The sequence below is a fragment of the Kogia breviceps genome, chromosome 2 (assembly GCF_026419965.1).
Source record: "Kogia breviceps isolate mKogBre1 chromosome 2, mKogBre1 haplotype 1, whole genome shotgun sequence".
Taxonomy (NCBI): Eukaryota; Metazoa; Chordata; class Mammalia; order Artiodactyla; family Physeteridae; genus Kogia; species Kogia breviceps.
In genome coordinates, this window is record NC_081311.1 from 106,154,544 (window position 1) to 106,178,951 (window position 24,408).

Below are 24,408 nucleotides of genomic sequence, written 5' to 3' on the forward strand. Positions count from 1 at the left end.
TTTCTTTGTATCCTGTTGCTTGAGGAGAGGTGTGTCCAGGTGCGAGCACTGCAGCACTGCAGCAGAGGGTCCTGGGTCCCAGCCTGTCACACAGCTGCTGCCATTTCTTGCATGGATCATGCAGTGGCCTCTGCCTGCATCGTCTCTTTCCTATCGGTGCAGCATTTTCAGCAAGCTTTTTGGTTTTTTTTTTTTTGCGCTACGCGGGCCTCTCACTGCTGTGGCCTCTCCCTTTGCGGAGCACAGGCTCCGGACGCGCAGGCCCAGCGACCATGGCTCACGGGCCCAGCCTCTCAGCGGCATGTGGGATCTTCCCGGACCGGGACACGAACCCGTGTCCCCTGTATCGGCAGGCAGACTCTCAACCACTGCGCCACCAGGGAAGCCCTCAGCAAGCTTTTGAAAATGCAAACCAGATCACTGCCATCAGTCTTTTCCTGCCAAGAGGCCGTGTGGCGAGGTGATCCAGAGCTTGGGATCTGAAGTTGGTCCGACTGGTTTCTCATCCTTCACTAGCTGGGTGACTTGGGCAACTTAGCTTCTGTCCTCATCTGTAAAATGGAGACGATGATGCTAATAGAACCTACTCATGAGTTGTTGTAAGGATTACATTTTTACCTGGAACATTTAGACCCCTGCTGAATAAATGTTAGTTATTATGTTTATTGTCAATGTTCTGCCTCAAATTCATGGGCCTCCTAAGCCTAGACTCCAACACAGACTTCTAACCAAGCTTGTGAGATGCAGCACGATCCAAGGCTGGGCAACTTCTCTTATCTCCCAAGGACTCCTCCTGCCTCCTCCTGTTTTCTACCCACCCTAGCTTCTTTCAGTATCTCCAAAGCACCGTACTGTCTCCTGCCCCAGGGCCTTGGCACAAGCTTTTCCTCTACTGCGAATGTTTGCCTCCTTGCCTCTTTGCCTGACCGACTCCTGCTCCTCCTCTGTATCTTGGTCTAAGTGTCCCATCCTCAGGGACCCCTCCCTCAACCACTGAGGTGGAAGGAGATCCTTGTCATTCTGTGCTGCGGCACCCCCATTTTTTTTTCTTTCATAGTCTTTGCCACAGTTTGTAATTTTCCGTTCATCTGTAGGTTTGCTCGATTGGTATCTTCAAGCTCTCCTCCCATTAAGCGCCATGAAGCCAAGGACGGGCCCACAGCATGTGGCACAGGCCTGCCCTGCACTGGCCTGCGCTGCTCTCTTGACTGTGATGAATGAATCCTGTAACCCAGTCGGGCTTGTGAGCTCCTGCCCTGGGCCCACAGTCGGTGTATGTACGACCTAGTGTTTATCTCTGCAGACAGAGACCTTTCTGAACACATTTCTGGGTCATAAGTCAGCCATGGAGGAGGTGCAGGGGATAGAGTTTAATGGTTCTCAAACTGTAGCAGGCATCAGGAACACCTGGAGGGCTTGTTAACATGATTGTTGGCCCGTCCCCTGAATTTGATTCTGTAGGCCTGGGCTGGGGGCTGGGGCCTGGGAATTTGCATCTCTTACAAGCTCCCAGGTGAGGTTGCTGGTTTGGGGACCCCACTTTGAGAACCACTGAAAGAGGTGTACAGATAGCAAAGCAACCAGCAATCACAGTGCTCAGAGACCTGCTGGGTCATGGAATGCCACGAAGGAAATAAAGGCTGGGAGAAAAGTGAACAGGGCGGCTCGCTGTGGGCCATCCAGGTGAGTCTGTCCTGGTTCCTGTCCCACTTGCTGTGTGTAGTTGTGGGTGAGGTCGTTGATGACTTCACGGTGGGAGAATCTCTTCTACCTGCTTCTTTTGCTGCTGAATTGGTAGAATCTAGGGGCTAGAAAGGTTGGAGGTACAGGATCCCGCAGGAGAGGAATGTTTGCAAGGAGCTCGTTGTAATCATGTTGTGAAGGCCCTGAGCGGGGATCCCGGTGGTTTGATGGAAGCTGGATTCAGGACAGTTGTTGATGGCAGCTGCACCTGCTGCCCGTTCCTCTATAGGAAAGCTCCTGGTAAAGGCCTCTTTAGTAGCCCCCTTGCTGACTGAGAGACACAGGAAGCTCTTAGGTTTACCAAGTGGTCCTAGGCAGGTAGGTATCGCCCAGAGGCCTGATCCCTGCTTTCCCACCCCAGCCACCACGATATTTTCATGGATCTCAGAAGCTTTTCATGGCCCCTGGAGGCTCCTCATCCCTCCGTGACAGGGAGGGAGACTGTTGCTGGACCGTGATCTGTGGAGTCAGACGCCCCCAGGTTTGCAGTTGCTTCCGGTAGCATATGCCTTTGGGTAACGTGCTTCTCCTTGGGTTTTCCTGTCCTATAAGACAGGGATGATGATATCCAGGGGAGCTTATGGTGTAGGGGTCAAGTTGAAAAGCCAAACCAGAGGCATCAAGTTGAAAAGCCTTGCTAGTGTTGTGTTCACTGTTGTGACCCCCAGCAAGTGATTGGATCTTACTAAGCCTCAGCCTCCTCGTTTATCATATGATGATTAGAATGGTACTCACACCTTGTAGGGCTCTTGGGAAGATAAAATATTTGTGACAACTGGTGGATTCCAGGTAAAGTCTGTAGTTTCGTTAATGGTGTTGTGCTGATGTTAATTTCCTGGTTTTGACAAATGTATCATGGTTGTGTAAGAGATCAGCATTTGGGAAGATGTGTGAACAGATACAGGGACTCTACTATCCTTTGCCACACTTTTCAGTAAATTGAAAGTTATTCCAAAATGAAAAGTATATTTTTAAAAATGTTGGCGAAGTAGTTAGGGTGCTTGAGATTTAGTAAACCCTCAGTACATGGTGGCCCTTACCATTACTACTAAGACAACTACAGTTACTACTTCTGATACCTTGCAGCGTCATGGTAACTCACGTGTGTGTCTAGCTGACCACTCTACAAATGGTATGTTAGTTTCCTATTGCTTTTGTAACAAGTTGATAATAAATTGGTGGCTTAACACAGATTTGTTTAAGTTCTGGAGATCAGAAGTCCAAAAGAGGTCTCATTGGGCTAAAATCAAGATGTCAGCAGGATTGCATTGTTTCTGGATGCTGTAGGGGAGACTCTGTTTCCTGGACTTTCCCAGTTTCTAGAGGCGGCCATGTGTTCCTTGGCTTACGGCTCCCCCCCACCCCCCCATCTTCAAAGCAAGTGATCACATCACTGTGACTTCTGCTTCTGGGATTCCATGTTTCTCTGACTGACATTCCTGCCGCTCGTATATAAGAACCCTTCTGATTACCTTGGGCCCACCTGGATAATCCAGGATAATCTTCCCAGCTGAAGATTCTTAACTTAATCAGATCAGCAAAGGCCCTTTTGCCACGTAAAGCAACATTCTGAGGTTCTGGGAGTTGGGACGAGGACATCTTTGGAGGCCATTCCTTTGCCCACCGCAAGTGCTAAGGTATCTTTCTTCTCCTTTTTTCACCTGCCTGTGTTCCCCTTCCCCTTTACAGCCTGTAGGTGGGAGGAACCTGTTGTTTGATTTCCTTGGGTGGAGCTTATGCCCAAGGGGCAGAGAGAGGGCAGCTCTCAGCTGTTTCCCTTGGAGGCCTGAGCTCCACGTGGGTGGCTGCTGGGGGTTCAGACTGTGGCTTGGCGTCTAGCCACATGTGTGTGATGTGCAACTGGGTGCCATGTTACTGAGTGGTAATGGACTTTGATTCTTCAGATGTGGGCTTGGTACTTTGGGCACCGAAATGGTGACCCCAGCTCTCTCTCGGTTAGCAAATTGTGCTGACATACTCACTGTTGAGCCTGAAGGCTGATTACATCTGACCCCTTATGAACACTCTCGGTGGGTCATAGATGATCCTGGATGCCATACTCCCTTAGTTCTTTGTTCAAGGCCTTATTTCCACCCCTTCTCTTCCTCTTTACCTGCCCATCTCTGTCTAATCTGGACTGCCGAGCGTGGCAGCTAGTGGCCACGTGTGGCTTTTGAGCCCTTGAAATGCAGCTAATCTGAATTGAGATATGCTGTCAATACACACTGACATTTGGAGACTTGGTGTGAAGAAAAGAACGTAAAAGTCTTCGTTAATGGTATTGAAATGCCGATTACATGTTTTACAATAATATTTTGGATATATTGGGTTAAACTACGTTATTGAAATTAATTTCACCTGTTTCTTTGTTTTTTTGGTGGGGGCTGTGCTGCGCAGCATGCAGGATCTTAGTTTCCCGACCAGGGATCCAACCCCGGCCCCCTGCAGTGGAAGCGCAGAGTCTTAACCACTGGACTGCCAGGGAATGAATTCCCTCACCTGTTTCTTTTTAATGTGGTTACTAGAACATTTAAGATTATATGTGTGGCTTGCATTGTTTTTCTTTTGGAGAGTGCTGGGCTAAATCCTACTCATCATCTGTGAGTTTGTGTGTGTGTGTGTGTGTGTGTGTGTGTGTGTGTGTGTGTGTGTGTGTGTGTGAAGGGTCTTTTTATTCCTGTCACTGTGATATGTAAAAGGCTTCCCCAGGATTTCTCTTTCCCTCCCCTGTCTGCGTTTGTCTTTTTGTCTTTTTCTCTCTCTCCCCGCCTTTTGCAACTAGCTTGTTGAATGAATCTCTGGGAATGTTAAATCCTTTGAAGCATAATGAGGTTGTTCAGTAGAGAAGGCAGAGCATGCTTTACACCGGCCCATACAGTTGGGAAGTTCATCACTGTCTCCATCTCCCCACCTTACTCTTTACGCCTGAGAAGTTTTCAGATTCTTTGGATTTATTTCTTTGGTTCTATTTTTAATAAAGTTATTTATTTTATTTTATTATTTATTTTTGGCTGCATTGGGTCTTCGTTGTGGTGCGTGGGCTTCTCATTGTGGTGGCTTCTCTTGTTGTGGAGCACGGGCTCTAAGCACGTGGGCTTCAGTAGTTGTGGCTCGCGGGCCCAAGAACGCAGGCTCAGTAGTTGTGGTGCACAGGCTTAGTTGCTCCGCGGCGTGTGGGATCTTCCCAGACCAGGGCTCGAACCCGTGTCCCCTGCATTGGCAGGTGGATTCTTAACCACTGGGCCACCAGGGAAGCCCATCTTTGGTTTTATCTTTGTTGGGGCTGGTGGCATATCTTTTTAACAGCCCCCGAGGGGAGTCTAAAATTCCTTTCCCAAAACTGCCACTCTGGGGAAGGAGGGTGGTCCAGGGGTTCGTTCCTAAGTGGCATCAGAGTCATCTGGGGAGTGAAATGCAGATTCCTGAGCTCTGCATGCTGGTGTTGCCAGGAATGAGGCTCGATGTACACCAAACAAGTCAGTGGACCCATTGGCCTGACTTGGGTGATAGTGCAGCCTGGCCTGCAGCGTAAGCCTCAATATTCATGTCTGCAAAGTGCCGTCTGGCTTGCGCTTGCCCGACCCTCTTGAGAGAGATGCTGATGAGGAGGTGGGTACAGCTGGGGGTGGACGCAGCTGGTCCTCACTGCTCCCCTCCCCCAGCACGCAGCACCTGATGATGGTGAGTTGGGCTTATTAAAAGGTCATCCTTTCCTCCAGTGAAGAGGCAGTGAGAGAACAGATGGTGGAGAGTGGCTGGAAGGTACGTGGCCCGTCCAGAGGTTACAAGGGAGAGCTGTGTGGTTAGTTGGGCCCACATCATGGCACCATCACCTGTCAGCTGTGTGACTTGGTGCTTGTTACTTTAACTCTCTGAGCCTCCGTTCCTTCATCTGCAAACGGGGTGGTTGTAAAAGTCATCGGTCCTGGAGCTCTTGGCTGGTTGGGGAGCTGTGGGTAATGCTGGCCGCCTCTGCTGTGTTATCTGATACCTTCTGGTGAACTTCCATCCAGGAGCATCCAGTTGATTGCCCCCGGGGCAGATTTGGGGTGGGTGAGGGGGGTGGGGGGAAACTTGGGGATACCTGGAGGGAGGTAGTGGAGCTGAGGAAGGTTGAGGTGAAGAGCTGCTCAGAGGATTCGGGCATGGTCGGTGAGTCTGCAGCTCTTTCGGGACACGCAGGCCCTTGTGAAGCACAGCTCTCTCGCCCTGGATGCCGCCAAGCCTCCCCACGCCTGTGTCGGGGAGAATGGCTGTCCTTGGACCAGCTGACTGAGTGGGACTGGGGTAAGAGACTGTGAGCTTGAGCGAACCCAGGTAATCGAGGGGTCGGCTGGGCTGGACTGAGCTGAGCTGGGTGCAATGGGAAGGAAAGGAAGTCCTCTTTCAGCTCTGGGGATTAAGACCGTCTCAGGGAAGACACACATTTCTGCTGGGAACCTGCTTACCCAGTAACTCCTGTAACCCCTGAATGCTGCCTTCTTGCCTTTCCTCTTCCCTCCAGCCCTGGAGGGATAGGAGCCAAGGATTCAGCACTTGGGCCTCCTGGGCCCCCGGCCTGGAGCTAGGGGGAGGCAGACGTCAGGACCCTCAGGGCCCCGTGGGAGGGGAGAGCGGAAGCACCAGGCCTCTGTAATGCTCCAGCGCCCACTCTTGAGTTTCCGGAGACTTGCAAATTGATCTGAAAGAGTGGAGTTTCTTTTTCTTTCCAATGAGAGTGTGATCCTGGCTGGGGACTTCCTTTCTGGGGTTGCAAGAGTTTCAACCACTTGTTTGAATATTCAGACTTGTGGGTTTTTCTCTCCCCTAGTGTTGGGGCTCTTGTTTGGTTAGAATGATTTCAACCATAGGTTTGTTTTGGAAAAGTACCTAATTGTCCTAGTGTATTTTCCTTTCAGGAATGGCCTCACTAGTGTTAAGTGTCAGTCTGAGTAGATGTGAATATTTGGAGATGGGGACGTGATGGAAGTGAGAACACAGGTGATTGGCCTTAAGGCAGTGGGTCTCCTTACAGCGCAGGGTGGAATGTTCTGGCTCATGACCCCGGGGGTGCGGATTGGCAGCTGAAATTTTTGTTGAAGCCGAGTTTGTGTGCGCAGCACGTGGTGAGGCCAAACAAACCGAATCGTGGTTGTCTGGAGGGGGGAAATGTGGACTGCAGGGCCCAGCAAGGAGAACGGGACAGCTGGTGCTCAAGGACCCGAACTCCCTGATGGTTTTTGGGGAACAGTTTGGATGGGCACAGTTTGGGCCGAGGGCTTCCTCTGATCCGTTGTTGCAGGGGGAACGGGGTGGCGTTCAGGGATCTCGGTCGTCAGCCATCTGGGTCCAGCCGGTCTGGGGTCCCGTGCTTTTGCTCAGCCTGAAGTTACCTTCCTCCACCTGGGTGGGGGCCCTGGCTCCTGTAGAACTCAGAGATTCGGATCCAATTATTACACACATCCCCCCCCCGCCCCCCCCAAGGAACCAGAACCGGGCCCCATCCTGCACTATTGTTTGACTGCCTTTTCCTTTGTTTCCTGTATTCCCTCACTCCCTGATTAGTAACTGTTTGACTCTGCCCTTTGGAACTCAGAAAAGGTCTGGGACTCCGAAGCCTTTTTTCTGCAAACAAGAAACGGGGGCAAACGGCAAGGCTTTTGTGCCTAAGAGCACCCCACAGGGTCCTGCTCGGTTTCAAAATGGCCAGGGCTTGGTTTATGGACTTGAAGAACGTGACTGGAAGGGGCTGACAGTGATGTGAGGATACATGGGTGTTTTTTTCCTTTCAGTTGTGTTTTGACTGAATTAAAATCATATTTAATAAACGGCACAGAGTGAATTGCTGACTAGGTACGGGGAACTTCAGGTATATTCCCTTGTATAATTCTTAGACTAGCCCTTTAGGGTTGATTGCTAACCCCATTTTACAGATGAAGATACTAAAGCTGAGTGGTGAAATAATTTCCCCAAGGTTCCACAGCTGGGATCTGAACTGAGTTGGGATTTGAACACAGGTTTCTTTTGTTCCCATGACCGTGTTATTTCTACTATGCTACATGTCCCCTTAAGGAGACTTAACTGATAACTGGAGAAAGAGAGAGGGTAAAGGTAATGGTTACTGAATGCCTGCTGTGTGCTAGGCCCTATGCTGAGTGCTTTACCTTTGTCTCCAGGCCACATTGCCTGGGGTCAGGGAGCGTGGGTTGGGGATTGGTACTCTTATGACCTTGGTTTCACAAAAGACAATATTGAGGCTTAGAGGTGTTAAGTGCCTTTCCTGATAAATGGTGGAGCTGGAATCACAAGACAGAGTCTGGAGCCTCCATGGGCTCACAGGGAGCAAACTGGATGTGGAAGGGGTCTTCATGGTCTGAGAATCCACTTTCGAAATAATGAATTTACCAGCATGGATAGCAACTGTTTTCAGTGGATTAGCAAATACTTGCAGAGCGTTGATTTTTTTGTGTAAGAGTCTGGCTCTGAAACGCTATTCAGAGATACTGGGAAGTGTAGGACGTTCCCTGTTCTAGAGGAGATGACCGGTTATTAGTGTTACCACACCCAAAAGGGGATGGGCATTTCAGGCCTGGGAAAATTTCCCAGAGCAGATGTTGTCGGTGTTATGGAGCGTAAGTTGGATGTATTGGGGGCAGGGAAGACCTGAAGACAAGAGGGCGAAGAAGTAGATTCAGGAGAGCCTCAAGGCCAGGGTTTGATCTTAGAGATGGTGGCACCTTACCCACCTTATTGATATGGAGAGGCCTGGCCTGGGGGTTGCTTCCCCAGGCTCACCTGGCGGGTGGTCAGGAATGGATTGGGAGGTGGAGGGATGAGGCTAGAGAAAGGTCCCCCAGGTTACAAAGCTGTTGTGAGCTACTGGGCAGGAAAGGGTTAATGCTGGACCTCTCAGAGTTATCCGTTGGCCGTGGTCCTTAAGCAAAGGTGAGTAATGCTGAGAAGAGAGGCTGAAGTCGGCCTTACTCATGTGATGGGTTGGGAGTTCAGAGGTGACTTTCCTAGGCTCTAAGAGAGGAACATGTTAGTTTATCATCACCTTCCCCAACTGAGGGTGAATTGATTTGCATTTTCATTAGAAAACTCTCCTCCTCGATTTCTTGTCTTAGCTTTACAAAGTTCCCATCCATTACTGTGGTGAGAGAGACCCAGGTCTGACCTGCATGCTGATTTGAGTCTGGGACTGTCAAGGGGTTACTGTAATTACCTAAAGGAGTTTGCAGTGGAGGTGGCGTTCAGTTGTCGGTCTACCACTTTATAGACCAGTATTGGCAGCCGTGAAGTCTGGCTTATCTTGGGCGTGGAGTTCAATCTTAGGGGCCTGGTGCATAGACAGCAGTGGGGAGGGAGGAAGGAGAAAGCAGTGAAGAATGGAGGGAGAGAGAGAAGAAATGCCTTGTGTAGGGCACTTGCAGGTTGGAACAGTCGAAGGTCAGTTCAGTGACCTTGCCTCTTTATCACTCTGTGTGTCGCACCCAGAGCTGTTCTAATCCAACAGTAACCAACACTGTATTTTAGGATCCTCCCCCAAAGTGGAGCTATACACAGAGTTTCTCAAGTTTTTTAATTCTTGGAAGTCTTTTAAGTAACTCCTTCCAGGTCAGGTGTCACTGAGGGGACTGAGGCTGTCTTTTCTAGCCTACTGTCAGACTGTCATTGTCACCAAACACCTGTCTCATTGCTGATTCTCCAGCTTTTAATGAAGCAATTGAGAGTGACTGGTGGGAAATACCAATCTGATTGAAAGGTGATTTTCTTGCATTGACTTACTTAATAATTAGAAACAAGAGACCAAATGCGGGGACCTTGTCTTGCCCAGGACGAATAGTGGAGAGGGCTTTGGTGAGGAAGGGCCTAGGGGTGCCCCTGTGTGGGTGGCCACGCGTGTGTCTGTGTGATTGTTCCTGGTGAATCCCGACCTGTGGTTCCATAGGGTGGTTATTCCCAAATGGAAGGCCTTATTACGATGATTGTTTCTTAGCACCTCTAGTTTCTGACACTTTGTGTTGTATGAGGTCAGTCTGCTTGCTTTATAAGTTTATCCAGTGACCGAACTTCTCAAGGAGTGTTATTCCTAAAAGATGACATCTGAGGACATGTAGGTATGGCCTCAGTTAGCCTAGTGAAGCCCTTAATTAGTTCTGTGAAGAGGCTGTGTCCTTCTGTACAGTGTCAGAAGGATTTTAGATGAAAAGATGCTGTCCTGAAATATCTCTACCCCTGTGCTGTCCAGTAGAGCTTTCTGCCACGAGGGAGATGTTCTGTATCTCTGCTGTCCAACCTGGTAGCCACTAGCCACATGAAGCTGTGGAGTACTTGAAATGTGCCTAGTGTGTCTGAGGAACTGAGTTTTTTTATTTTACTTACTTGTAACTTAAATAGCCACATGTAGCAAGTGGCTAATACTATATTGATGATGCTCTAGACAATGGCCAGAGATGACCGATGGACGTGTTTAGAACTTAGATATAGGTCTTATTTGGGCAGGCTTGTTTGTGAGGGGAGATGTAAGATACAGGGTACTCTAGTAGACATTAGAAAGTCTAAGAGATAGCATAGAATTGTGGAATTTTATTTAAATGTTGGACTTCAGAAATCTAAAAAATGATACAGATGAACTTAGTTACAAAACAGAAGCACTCACAGACTTAGAGAATGAACTTATGGTTACCAGGGGAAAGGGTGGGTGGGGGGAGAGGGATAGACTGGGAGTTTGGGATTGACATGTACACACTGCTATATTTAAAATAGATGACCAACAAGGACCCACTGTATAGCACAGGGAACTCCACTCAATATTCTGTAATAATCTAAATGGGAAAAGAACTTGAAAAAGAATGGATACTTGTATGGGTATAACTTGCTGTACATCTGTAACTAAACACATCATTGTTAATCAACTATACTCTAGTATAACAGAAAAAATGTTGGACTTCAAAGAAGGCTTGGGTCATTGGAGCTGGAGTAGGCAGGAAAGTTTCTTAGAGGAGAATGGCATGCCCGTAGCTTTCAGGTCTTCTGGAATAATTTCCACACAGCCGTAAATGTTCTCTTTACTCATGTGCCCAGGGAAACAGTATGGTATGGAAGACTCCAGGCTTAGGAGCCTGACAGATCTGTGTGAAGATGGGGTTCACTTATGCAAGATATTTAGGTTTCTAAGCCTCCGTTTCTTGATCTGTAAAATGTATGTGATAGTACCTCCAAGAGCTCTTGTTAGGTTGGATAACTTATACAGAGTTCCTAGTGTCTTGGCACATAGCGGGTTCTCAATGTATGTAGGTGTTATTGGAAATAGGATTAACATATATACACAAAGGTCCCTGACTGTTGAAAAGTGCATGATTGGATTGAGTTTATACTCCTTTTCTTTAAATCCTTTGATGAAGGAGATCTGTCTCTTCACACATTGAGCTAGGAGTCCTGAGACTGTCACAGAGAGAGTGGGGAGAAGGCAAGAAGGCTGTGAAGAGGCTAAGTAATACACAGAGGGACCCTTACCAAACTGAGAACTATAATGTGATAAATCCGTCGCTGCAGTCACTGGTAAGGGCACAAGTTTATCAGGGTGTCTTGCAATCTTCAGAGTTCCAACTTTCATTTTCCTCCCCTCCCAGAAGAGTATAAACTGGAGTTTACAGCTTAAACACTCTCTGGGGTTCTGGGCATTTATTTGCTTGGCACCTTGGACACCTCCTGGAGATGATTCCATTATCATTTCCTTATCTGGGTTCTCTGTTTACTTCAACACTTGAGGTTGATTTAGTATCTTACAAGAACCAAACATTGTCTTCCAGAGATCATTAATCTTGCCTTTCTTACCCGGCCTAAGTGTGAAATTAATCAAAAAGGAAAGGGCAATTAATAATAGTAGGTAGTCGCAATTCATCAGGAGACCTCACAGCAGGTATGAAATTAACTTCGAATTAATACGTGCTTCAACAAATTAAAGGTATAGAGAAGGGTTATTTGTTATTTAGGAAATGCCCCTTAATGCTTCCCGCTTTGATAATTAGTTATATGATGGGTGGTGTCTGGTGATAAGACCAGTTCAGTATTGTGAGGTCGCCTTGAGACCCATGGAAAGCATCAAATCAATGTTCTTTTTTCATGTTTCACTTAGATAAATGAGACCAAGACAGATGGTTAATGCATACTTGTTCCCTGTCAATTGAAAAGGTTTGCCCAAACATTTGCAGTTTTGATCTCTATTTACAATAAACTAAATTTGATCCTGGGTTCTGTGTTTCCTTGTTATGACATGCAGTATGATCAGTTTCAAAGGATACATTATTATGCACACATTGTGGAAAAGAATGGAGCATTATAATTATAACTCTCTGTTACAGCTTTCCCGGAGGTTGATAAAGGACAAGCTTTTGTTACTGAATTGTTCCTATAATTACATCAGAACTAACAAGCATCAGTCACCTTCCATTAGGGGTGGGAGAGAAGGAGCCTTACTTATTTAAGTGATCACATAAGGTGCTAAATGAATCATCCTCAGCCTCATCATGAGGAATTAAAAATAGAAAGGAGAAGTTGACATCATCCTATAGCAGGTTTTTAAGGAACAGAAAAATGCCAGATAGTTTTTAAGGAAAAGAGCTGCCTGAAGTGATGTCCCAGGCCACATGTGAATAGCCTATTGGCAGCAGTTCTCAGACTTGAGACTACATCCCAGCCTCCTGGGGGGCTTGTTCAGATAGATGGCCGGACCCCAACCAAGTTTCTGATTTGGTAGGTGTGTGGTGGGGTCTGAGATTTTTGCATTCCCAGCTTCCCCAGGTGATGCTGATGTTGCTGCTTCCAGGGCTGTATGTTGAGAGCCATTAGGCTAGGGGAGAGAAACAGGTGTAACTCAAATGGTTCCAAAACCAGAATTTTAAGATTAATTCCCTGGTGGCTGTTAAAAATAATTTTGATGAAAATACTGAGCTTTGTTTGGTGTTATGTGCCAGTTTTGTAAAGGGGATCTGCTCTTTGTGACGTTGTCAATGAATGTTAAAAATAGTTGCAAACCTTGGTGAGTGGTCTCCTGGCCCGTGTCTTGGTAAAATCTTGGGTAAACTTGCTTGGCTACAAGTATTCTCTCTGTAATCCAAGTTAGTGATGAATTCGGAAGTCCCAAGGAATGCTTTTTTTTTTTTTTCTTATTTGTAAGTGGGGCACTTTACCTAGGGACCATCTGTAGAACCCTCATGTTAAGTAAGGGTATTCCAGGGCACAAGGCACTAAATCATTGTTAATTGTCACGTCTGCCTGACAAAATAGCTGTTAGCAAAATCAGAATGTAATGCTTTGGGCACCACCAGGCTGTGTGGTTCCAGGCTTCTGACTGGTTCTAGAACTGCCCTTTTATTAACTATTTCCTTTCCCATATTAGGGAAGTTTTCAACTATAATCTCTTCAAATATTTTGTCAGTCCCTTTCTTTTTCTCTTCTTCTTCTGGGATCCCTATAATTCGAATGTTGGTGCGTTTAATGTTGTCCCAGAGGCCTCTGAGACTGTCCTCAGTTCTTCTCATTCTTTTTTCTTTATTCTGCTCTGCAGTAGTTATTTCCAGTATTTTATCTTCCAGGTCACTTATCCGTTCTTCTGCCTCAGTTATTCTGCTATTGATCCCTTCTAGAGAATTTTTAATTTCATTTATTGTGTTGCTCATCGTTGCTTGCTTCCTCTTGAGTTCTTCTAGGTCGTTGTTAAATGTTTCTTGCATTTTGTCTATTTCCAAGATTTTGGATCATCTTTACTATCATTTTTCTGAATTCTTTTTCAGGTAGACTGCCTATTTCCTCTTCATTTGTTAGGTCTGGTGAGTTTTTATCTTGCTCCTTCATCTGCTGTGTGTTTTTCTGTCTTCTCATTTTGCTTATCTTACTGTGTTTGGGGTTTCCTTTTTGCAGGCTGCAGGTTCATAGTTCCCGTTGTTTTTGGTGTCTGTCCCCAGTGGCTAAGGTTGGTTCAGTGGGTTGAGTAGCTTTCCTGCTTGGGGAGGCTAGTGCCTCTGTTCTGGTGGATGAGGCTGGATCTCGTCTTTCTGGTGGGCAGGTCCACGTCTGGTGGTGTGTTTGGGGATGTTGGTAGCCTTATTATGATTTTAGGCAGCCTCTCTACTAATGGATGGGGCTGTAGACCTGTCTTGCTCTTTGTTGGGCATAGGGTGTCCAGCACTGCTCGTTGCTGGTCCTTGAGTGAAGCTGGGTCTTGGTGTTGAGATGGAGATCTCTGGGAGATTTTCCCCGTTTGATATTATGTGGAGCTGGGAGGTCTCTTGAGGACCAGTGTCCTGAAGTTGGTTCTCCCACCTCAGAGACACAGCCCTGACGCCTGGCTGGAGCACCAAGAGCCTTTAATCCAAACGGCTCAGAATAAAAGGGAAAAAAAAGAGAAAGAAAGAGGATAAAATAAGGTAGGATAAAATAAAATAAAGTTATTGAAATAAAAAATAATTATTAAGGAGAAAAATTTTAAAAGTAAAAAAAAAAAAAAACAACAAAAACGGGACGTCAGAACCCTAGGACAAATGGTGAAAGCAAAGCTATACAGACAAAATCTCACACAGAAGCACAGACATACACACTCACAAAAAGAGAAAAGGGGGAAAAAAATAATATATCTTGCTCCCAAAGTCCACCTCCTCAATTTGGGATGATTCGTTGTCCATTCAGGTATTCCACAGATGCAGGGTACATCAAGTTGATTGTGGAGCTTTAATCCGCTGCTCCTGAGGCTGCTGGGAGAGATTTCCCTTTCTCTTCTTTGTTTGCACAGCTCCCGGGGTTCAGCTTTGGGTTTGGTCCCGCCTCTAGGTGTAGGTCGCCGGAGGGCGTCTGTTCTTCTGCTCAGACAGGACGGGGTTAAAGGACTAGCTGATTCAGGGACTCTGACTCACTCAGGCCGGGGGAGTGGCGGGGCACGGAGTGCGGGGGTAGAACTGCCCTTTTATTATCCTATTAGCTTATTATCCTCTTATAGGAGTAACAACCACAGTAATAATAATTGCTAACCTTTGGGAGCGTTCACTGCCTCTCTGATGTGGCAGCCGTGCTTTTTGGGCGCAATAGTTTGTGAATCCTCCCCCCCCCCCATCCTTTCTGACTGAGGCACTGTGGTTATCTCTCCTTTAGACACAAGGAGACAGAGGCTTGGAGAGGCACTGGCTTTGTGAGGCTGGGCCTCTGCATTTGAGTCCAGGCAGTGTGAGCCATGTGAGGCAAATTTAGATTGGAGTCTATTTTGGGAAGCTCTCAGTGGAGCCTTGATGAAAGACCTCACCGAAACGGAAAGATGCTAGCAAGTTTTAAATGTGATGAAACCAAACGTATCAGGTCAAAATTGTAGAAGTTCTGATGTCAAGGACCACTCTAGATCTTTGTAACTGGGCAAAATTTTGCTGTGTGGTAAATTTAGCTGCTCTGCCCAACCTAAGGTGAAAGCCAAATATGAAGCCACTCTTGTAATTATGGGCCTTTTTTTCTCTGTGACTATCTGATGTTCCTTACGGAAGATTGAATGACTTAAATCTTACAATGATCGGGAACTATACTCAATATTTTGTAATAACCTTTAAGGGAAGAGAATCTGAAGAAGAAAAAATATATATGTATAATATATAGAAATATATATTAAATTGAATCGTGCTGTACACCTGAAACTAACACGATATTTTTAAATCAATTATACTTCAATTAAAAAAATAAAAAGAATTAAAGGGAAAAATTTTAAAAACGCTTATAACGATGGTCATGATTTGTTTCCAATGTGTAAGCGCTCAGTGGCCTTATCGTTGGAAATCTTTTTTCTAGACATGAAGATATTTTAAGCAGAGCCATAAACTCCCTTCAACTATTTGCTCACATGAATCAGTGTCGGGACAGCTTTGGTGTTCACAGTGAGCCACCTTTGCTTAGGCTGTGGAAAAGAAGAGAGGGAAAGCCTGCTTTGAGTTGTATCCCTGGTCACATAAAGATTCTGAGATTCTCTATTTGGAGAGACATTGTCCATAGGGAATAAGAGGATGGAACACTTGAGTATAAAATTGAAAAGGGATCAGCCCAACAGATGACGGTGCTGAAGGGCATTAGGGACAAAGAGGTGTGAGACCCACCAGTCTGGAATTGGCCTCCATTATCCTGTGTCATCAGATGCAGAGTAGGTGCTGCAGAGGTGGTCCTTTAACAAGCTGGGTTTATCATGGCTCACCTTTAGAGATGCTTTGAATGGGGAGGGGGCAATAGGCAAGATACTCAGATGCAGATTTCTGATAGAATGCTGCTCTAGAGGGCAGAGCTCATCAAGTAGATTATTTTGTTTGTGGGTCATTTATAATATATTTTATCCGAAATATAAAAAGAAAGGGGTATAGGTTGGTTGAAAATGGGATTCCAATTTTTCCTAGCTACTCTCTATCTCCAATGATTGCTACCTTATTCTTTCTAGATTGAATTGCATTCCCATGATCTCTATTTACAAGTGCTTTCACAAGTTTAGGTATAATCAAGGGAGGAAAAGCCAAGCATAAGCCCAAGAAGAGATTGAGGGAACCTATTATTAATACCTAGAAAAGATACTTTGGGTAAAATCTTGATGAAAGCTGTGGAGTGGTGCTGGTTTTGAAAATTAGGAAGGAGAAAGGACTTCCTTCAACATTTTCTTTATCTATAGATGCAGCTAGAAATGGCTGTAAACTTTAATCTTATATACTTGGCTCTGCGGGAAATGATATATAAGATTAGTTGAACATTAAGCTTTGCTGAGGATAAAAGTGAATGGCCTTTGTGTTTCTTGGTGACCACGAATTTTGCTAATATATAGAGCCAAGCATAATGCAGTAGTTTTCGTATGACTCAGGGAATAGCTTGTCTGATTCTTAAAGTGAAGTTGACATTGAGTTCTTAATTAGTATGAGTATTATTAAAGAAAATCCAGATTTGAAAGCGTTGGGGGAGGTAAAGGGTAATGAACTTTTCTCTTCCTTTTGGCACATCATGAACATTTTGACTTGTGAATCATACCAGTCTCACTGCTGGTATGATTCATTAAGTCACCACGGCCTGTGCACTTGATCGCAATATTCAAAGGCAAATTGCCATGTAATATACCAAATTAGGTGTCTATGAAAACATACAGAAAAGAGTTAAGGCACTGAAAGTAAGTTGATATTATTTCGGTCGGAGGCACATGGGTGTTCGTTTTGTTAGCTGATACTACTACATGAGAATGTGTTTTTGATGTTGACCAAGATGCTTAGGATTATTTTCTTGAAATGTATCTTGGTGCTGCTTACATGAGTTAGTAGCTTTTTCTGTATCATGATAACCCATTCCTTCACCTCAAAGCTATCTCAGAATGAAGCTGGTACAAAAGGGGCCCCATGGTCACCAGCATTGATTCAGTTCCTTCCAGCCTTCTACCCTTCCTTAGCAAGCATTTGAGGCCAGACTCTTTCATGGAGATGGTGGATTTGGAATAACAGCAGGTTGAATCTGCTCTTGTAAGGTGCCCCAGTGCACCAACCTTGTGCTATTGTTCAGAGACTGTTGACACAGAAATGTTAGTGCTGTGAAGGGTAGTTATATGCTGCAGACCATATAAAGAGAATCATCTTTGTATTAAAAAAACAAAACTCTTTCAGACATTTTCCAGCAGAATATGGTACCTGTTCTTCCATGAGGGTCTTAAGTAAAAAGTAGACCAGTTGGCTAGTCTTAGAAGACGTCTGGGCAGTTAGCTTGAAGATGGGTCTGTTCAGCAAGGTCTTTATTCTTTTCCTCTCCCTCTCCTTCCCTCCCTCCCTCTCCTTCCCTCCCTCTCTATTGAGCTCTCTTTCAGTTTTATAATTCTCTGCTGATAAATTCCATGAATATCAGAAACACTGTATGTATCTGTTAAAGGACATGTTTTCCCCCTTCTGTTTTTCTGTAAAGGAGTTTTATAGAGGGAAAATACTAGTGATATCAGAAGCACATAGTAGGTATATTTCTAAAATGGTTTTTTACTGCTTTTCTGGTTTTATTCAAGGTGAAGCAGGTACAAGTAATCTGTTATATTTAAAAGAACAGGCTTGTAATTCAACTGGCTTTATTTTGTATTGCAGACTCCTTGGTTTTTTGTCATAGAGCCGTGTATTTTTTAAATCATGTGTATACACCTACTTGAGACTGTGTGTATAAATTAATGTAGTCCAGTCGGGAAAGCATAAGGATTGGTAAAAGCTTTGGTTTAATTCCTCCTGAGACTTGGAACAAAGAGAGGTTTTGTGGAGATGCTCCATCTTTGCCAAATGTAGCCTTACTCCTGCTGAACTAATAATGGATGGATTTGGATCCTAACAAGTGAGATAATGTAATTTTTTAGATAAATGCCTCTGGGTGTTGAAGTGATAGGGAATGCTCACCTAGCTATTTTTCGGTGTTTATCTTAAAAGGCAGTCGGGTTCTGAAATGTGAGAGGCCTGGTTCGCAGAAGCTCTTTGTCAGCCTGTCTGTTTGCAATGGATCAAGTTCTTAAAGAGGAGAAACTTAAAAATGTCTTTGTCCTTGTGATTGCAGGAGTGATTACTGCTCTATAGTAGACATTGGAGGCGGATCCATCAGGCCATGTAAGTACCATAGTAAGCACATATTTACCTGGCTAAGCACAGACCCGGGATATTTGCCCTTAGGGGGAGAGGACTGAGGATTTGAGTCAGACATTAGCATTTGGAACTATCAAAATGCACCACAGCTCCAAAGGGCCAGGGGGTTGCCCTTCTAGTGCAACTCAATCCCAAGGAGACGTAGGTCTCTGGCTATTTGGTTGAGACCTGGTGGAATTTATCTTTTGGGTTAACTGGGCAAGAATGTTTTATCTGCCTCGAATTAGTAAATTGACTGGAGCAAGAAGGTCATTTATTACTTAGTCATTATCAAACGTAAATGTATTGGGCTGGATTATGGCCTGATACTCTTAGGTGGAAGGGCTGGCCCCTTCAGACACAGAGAATCATGGTGTGAACATAAATAAGCAAAGCCAATGAAGTGGAGAGTATGACTCAGAATGACTGCACAATCTCTGAACTATGTCTGTATCAAGGAATTGTTCACGGAGTACATTTTCCTAAGCCCCCAGTTATGAACATATTTTACGGAGGAAGCACTTTGCTGAGTGCTTCCTTGTTCTAGCTGTATGAATAGTCCTGAGTGCTTAAAACCACTGTCTAAGCTACCTTTGAGAGTCACCTTGGTAAATCAGACATTCAACTTGGGAGCAGAATTTTTGGATTTTACAGACTAATAGGATTTGGGTGTCAAGGTTATGGGGCCAGCAGAATGAAACATGAAACATTCATAATTCTAGTTTCTCTTATGTGTGTGGATCTTTGAATAAACTTTGTCCCTAACAGCATCACAGGAAAATCCACTCCAGCAACTGACAAGCCGATGAATGTCTGATGTGAATAAAAGCCTTAATTAGAACTCAAATTATGTGACCATGTGACTTTTATCAGAGGCTTTTCTCTAGCTGTCACCTTGAAAGTTTGTCCCGCTGGGAGAAACCAGAGAAACAAGAAGCGTCTGTCAGGACCTCAAAGAGATTTTGCATCTCTGAAGACATTAGGGTTTTGTCTAAGACAGAACAAGCATATTTAATCCCTTGTACACATCCCCCTACCTCCACATCACACACATGACCGAAAGGGGGTGGTTTTCAGTTCAGGGACCGGACAAGTAAACCATCTATCTTCAAGGGTCTGTTCTGAAACTAGTGAAGTGCCGACAGATAAGGAAGTCCGTTCACTGCCTTCCAAGAGGTGCCAGGCATGGCAGCTGGGGCTGTAGCAAGATGGCATCGTGGAGACTAGAGCTGGGTCTGCGGTCCCTGATACCCAGGTGCAATGGCTTGTGCTCTGGGAAGGATGTGCATCTTTCTGCCTTTCCTCTGCTGTGATTTTCTTTTTTTCTTTTTTTCCTGCACTGTGTGGCGTTGACAGTCTTCGTGGAGCAGGCAGACGTGTTGGCGTCATGTGGCACTCCTGGGCTGTGTCTACCTGCCACCAGATATGGTGTCACCTTCCCCCTTCAGCGCGCCAATACCTAGCTGCCTTTGGAAGGGCCTCTTGGCTCCTTTCAAAATAACTACTGAAAGAGCAGCTGTCTGTCAGCCTCCTCCAGAGCCGTGGAATTGGGCTGCTGTCAACCTGTTGGAGGAGTTCCCAACGCAGCAGACTGGCTGTCACTGACATTTATAACTTGAAAGCCGTATCACAGATGAGTTTGCATGTCTTACCATCTTTTAAATTAGCCCTCAGATTATAAAGCACACTCTCCACACTTTGACGACGCCCAGGACTTTGGAGGTGGTTGGGTCTTCCTGAAGGTGGAGAAACAGTCACCCTTCTCCCCTGGCCATTTTGTAAAACTGTCTTTCTTCTGATTCAAGGGGAAAGAAGTTGTCCCAGCTTTAGGCTTGGGTTTATGTGTAACCCTGAGTCAGTGTAGATCAGGGAGATGATTGGCTTCTGGAAACAAATGACTGTAACTCTGCCACAGAGTCTGTGGTAAGAAGGGGTGTTGCTGGGAAATGGGTGTCAGAAAATGTTTCTCACGTAGGTTGGTAGATCCTGTACCTGGTTTTTTATGCCTTAGTTTCTCAAAGAGCAATCGCAGAGTTTCGTTTCTGGAGACCTGACCGGAAGAGAAGGATGCAGTGTTGATAAAAATGGAAGTTAAAACCATAGCCATGCCAGCAGATCTCGTGAACCCACACTGCCAGAGGAGAAGGCTAAGGCGTAGGAGGGCAGCAGAAGGTGTGTTACTCACCGTGGGTCTGTCTAGACTGTATATTCCTTGAGCACGAGGGTTGGCCTTATTCCTTTTCACACCATCAGTGGCGAGTACACAACCTGGCATGTGGCAGCAGGATGAGCCGAGCCAATGAGCATCAAAAAGAAACAGGTGTTAGGTAGGCAACATTTGGTTTCATTTTCTTTTCATCCTGCTCATGCAGGCATTGAAATACAGTCCCCAACAAATCCAGATGATGGAGTTTCAAGTTCATGGCATTCTCCTGTTGGCATCAAAGATGAGTAATCTTGGCAGAGGTGTAACACAAATGGGGGCTTAGATGGCAAGTCTTGGGCGCACTTAAGATGGAGCAGCCTTCCCTGTCCGTGCTCAGCTTGCTTTCTGTGCTTCCCGGGATGTTAGTCACGTCTTGAAAAATGTCAGTGCCTGACCTTGGCTGTGGGCCGTGCAGCCGCGTCCACTGCGTGGCCTGCCTGGAGTGGGGCAGGGACAGGCTCTTGAACTGGCTTGATGGTGGCCACAGGATTTGGGAAGAGAGCTGAGGATGGCTGTCACCTTCCCGGCCCTTTGCCTGTGGCGCACATTGGATCTCCATCTCATCCCTCCTTCTCGAAGCCCTAGAGGTGCCTGCAGTCTGTCTAGACAGCTGCCGCCAGTTGATAGCTGGGCGTGTTGGATTAACCCCGCTGCCCTGTCGGCCCCAGGGAAAGGTGGGGTGCAGGGCAGAGCTCAGGGCTGGGGCTGCCCCTTGTCACCAGGCCAGACGTAGGACAGCAGAGCAGTTGTCTTCCCAAGGCATGACTGGTTTGGACTGGATCTAATCAGAATTCCCGGTTTGTGGCAAAGACGTTTCAAAACAGCGTCATGTGTCTGTTCTCTGGCTATACTTGAAAAAAAAAAATACTGAAAAATGTTTAAATATTTCAAATACCCAGACAAGTGCAGAGACTTGGTAGAGTACTTGCTCATTTACATCCCCCTCTAATGCCTGCATTTCTGATCTCGTGGATGACATGTCTTAGTAACTGTGAAGGGTGCCGATGTTGGTGTCCGTTAAAATTACCATTCATTTGTCCCTGGAAGTCTAAAACACGTGACCTGCCTAGAACGGAGACCTACAGCAAGCCCCGTGGTACCCACGCTCCGGGGAGGGTTGGTGCTGCCTGGCTCCGCCGTTTCCTATGGTTTCGTTCCTTATGTCACTGTCCCTTCATTGTCGTCTAGACGGTTTCTCTTCATTCATTTTCAAGGAGGTGTATGTGTTTAAATCCTTCTCTCCAAGTCCTCCTCCTCCACTAGTTCAGGGCTCCCTTGTAATGGGCAGTTCAGTGGGTCCTGCTGGACAGAGCTAATGCCGTCTCCCCGTCCCCTTCCCTTCCCATAATACTTCATCGTACCTCATGCCGCACATGTGACTCACTCTGTCAGTAACCTCTCCTTTCTCCCCAAGCCGGCGTGGCATCTCTCCACGTATGTCGACCTACCTTGAGGAGACAGGCGAAGGCTCCTTTACTTTGCGTCTCAGGTTTAGGTGATGGATAGAGAGCATCTGTTGGGCAGGCTGAGGCTCTCCCTCGGGTTAATTAACATGGGTAAGGGCCACGGACAGTTTGTTTTCTTCTTTTACCGTGATGGCTTTCTGGGACCGGAGTCCTGTGTTGTTTTCGCCGTGTGGATGGATGACTGATCACTTTTAACCTCTTCCTTTTGGTCTGAGCTCAGGATGGCTCACAGGAGTCAGTGTCCACTGCGCATGCATTGGAGGGCCTACCGGAAAGTTTACCACCACCCATTTAAAGGGAGTTTCCTCCTGGAAAGGAAGGGTGAAAGGTAGAGGAGAGCCTGGGTGAGGGTGAGGCAGGAAGGATTGGGGAAGGGGGTGTGGTGACCATGGGAATTTGGTTGAAGAATTTGGGGACTCTGGGTGCCTGCAGAAATGGAACTGTTTTTAAAAATTCTAAGCCATCATGGTATGGTACCATAAAAATAAATTGCTAGAAAAAGTGAGATTAAAGAAAAAAGGAAGTGGTCCCCTGCGCTCATGGCGGTCTGCAGCCTGCGCGCCATCTCTGCGCCCAACGCGCCCTGCCCGCTGCGGCCCTGGGGACTGCGGGCGGGCGCCGTCTGGGTGCTGCGCGCCGGACCCGCTCTGCTGTCGGGTCGTAAATTCACAAACATGAATGGGTAACAACAGAAAATGGTGTTGGGACAGTGGGAATCAGCAATTTTGCACAGGAAGCTTTGGGAGATGTTGTTTACTGCCTATAGTTGGGACAAAATTGAACAAACGAGGAATTTGGTGCTTTAAAGTGTGAAAGCTGCTCGTGAACTCTATTCTCTATCAGAAGTAACTGAAATTAATGAAGCTCTAGCAGAAAATCCAGGATTTGTCAACAAATCTTGTTACGAAGATGGTTGGCTGATCAAGTTGACACTCAGTAACCCTTCAGAACTAGGTGAACTAATGAGTGAAGAAGCATATGAGAAATACATAAAATCTATTGAGGAGTGAAAATGGAACCCCTAAATAAACTAGTTTGAAACAACTTAATCTAAAAAAAAATAGAAGGAAGTGTAAAATACTAGCCTTCAATTTTATTACGAGATTCAAAGACATAAAGTTACCCTGTCCACTGGCTGTAAAAGTTAAAAGGACACTTACCCTCAGTTTTGGTACTTAGCTCTTCAAAGACCAGAAACCCTTGGTGGACTGGCCCCCCTCTGTGGATGCTCCCACCCTCTTTGAGTAGTAGCACTGACCTGGGAGATGGGGGTCTCAGCTCTGTTTCTGCGGAGGGCCCACCCTGACCTCTCTGAATCCTGGTTTTTATGCTACAAAGTGAAAGTGTTATTGGTCTGCAGGGCACTGTTCTCCCCAGCAGGAGACGGGGAACCAGGAACAGTGCCCATTCCTGTGTTCCTCACCCAAATGGTGATCTCTCTTTTTAGAGATCCGTCTGGAAGGGACCTGCTGGGGATTATTTCATATACACCTTTGGCCACCTTGACCAGATGTCTGCCCAGCTCATTTGAAAGGCACATGTCCTGCGTTTGTGACCTTCTGTAACAGAAGGACCCCTGTGTGTGTGTGTGTGTGTGTGTGTGTGTGTGTGTGTGTGTGTGTGTGTCTGTACGTATAGTCATTTTATACCCAGTACAGGTTTCTTTCCTAGTTCATAGTTTTAGGCTGGTGGAGGTGGGGAAATTACCCCTTTTAAGAAGTCATTTAGCATAATAAATGCTGGAGAGGGTTTGGAGAAAAGGGAACCCTCTTGCACCGTTGGTGGGAATGTAAATTGATGCAGCCACTATGGAGAACAGTATGGAGGTTCCTTAAAAAACTAAAAATAGTTACCGTGTGATCTAGCAATCCCACTCTTGGGCATATATCTGGAAAAACTCGAATTTGAAAAGATATATGCACCCCAATGTTCATAGCATCACTATTCACAATAGCCAAGACATGAAGCAACCTAAATGTCCATCGACAGATGTATGGATAAAGATGTGGTACATACATACAACAGAATATCACTCAGCCATAAAAAAGAATGAAATAATGCCATTTGTAGCAACATGGATGGACCTAGAGATTATCATACTAAGTCAAGTAAGTCAGACAAAGGCAAATATTATATCACTTCTATGTGGACTCTAAAAAATAGTACAAATGAACTTATTTAGGAAACAGACTCACAGACATAGGAAACAAACTTGTGGTTACCAAAGGAGAGGGGTGAGGGATAAACTGGGAGTATGGGATTAACAGATACATACTACTGTATATAAAATAAACAACAAGGATTTATTGTATAGCACCGGAAACAATATTCAATATCTTGTAATAACCGAAAATGGAAAAGAATCAGAGAAAAAAGA

General features: G+C 45.8%; 1 protein-coding gene and 1 pseudogene across 3 annotated transcripts in view; both read left to right on the forward strand.

Moving 5' to 3' along the window:
- MGAT5 (alpha-1,6-mannosylglycoprotein 6-beta-N-acetylglucosaminyltransferase) overlaps nucleotides 1-24,408 on the forward strand; it is a 389,028-nt gene that overhangs the window by 33,104 nt on the left and 331,516 nt on the right. Inside the window, exon 2 of one of the 3 annotated variants that reach the window (XM_067025906.1) lies at nucleotides 18,295-18,344. The exons of the other annotated variants lie outside the window; for them this stretch is intronic. The gene's annotated coding sequence lies outside the window, so the exon portion shown is untranslated. The remainder of the gene's footprint in view (nucleotides 1-18,294; nucleotides 18,345-24,408) is intronic. 3 annotated transcript variants of the gene reach the window in all.
- On the forward strand, nucleotides 22,571-23,070 carry LOC131751500 (glycine cleavage system H protein, mitochondrial-like; annotated as a pseudogene).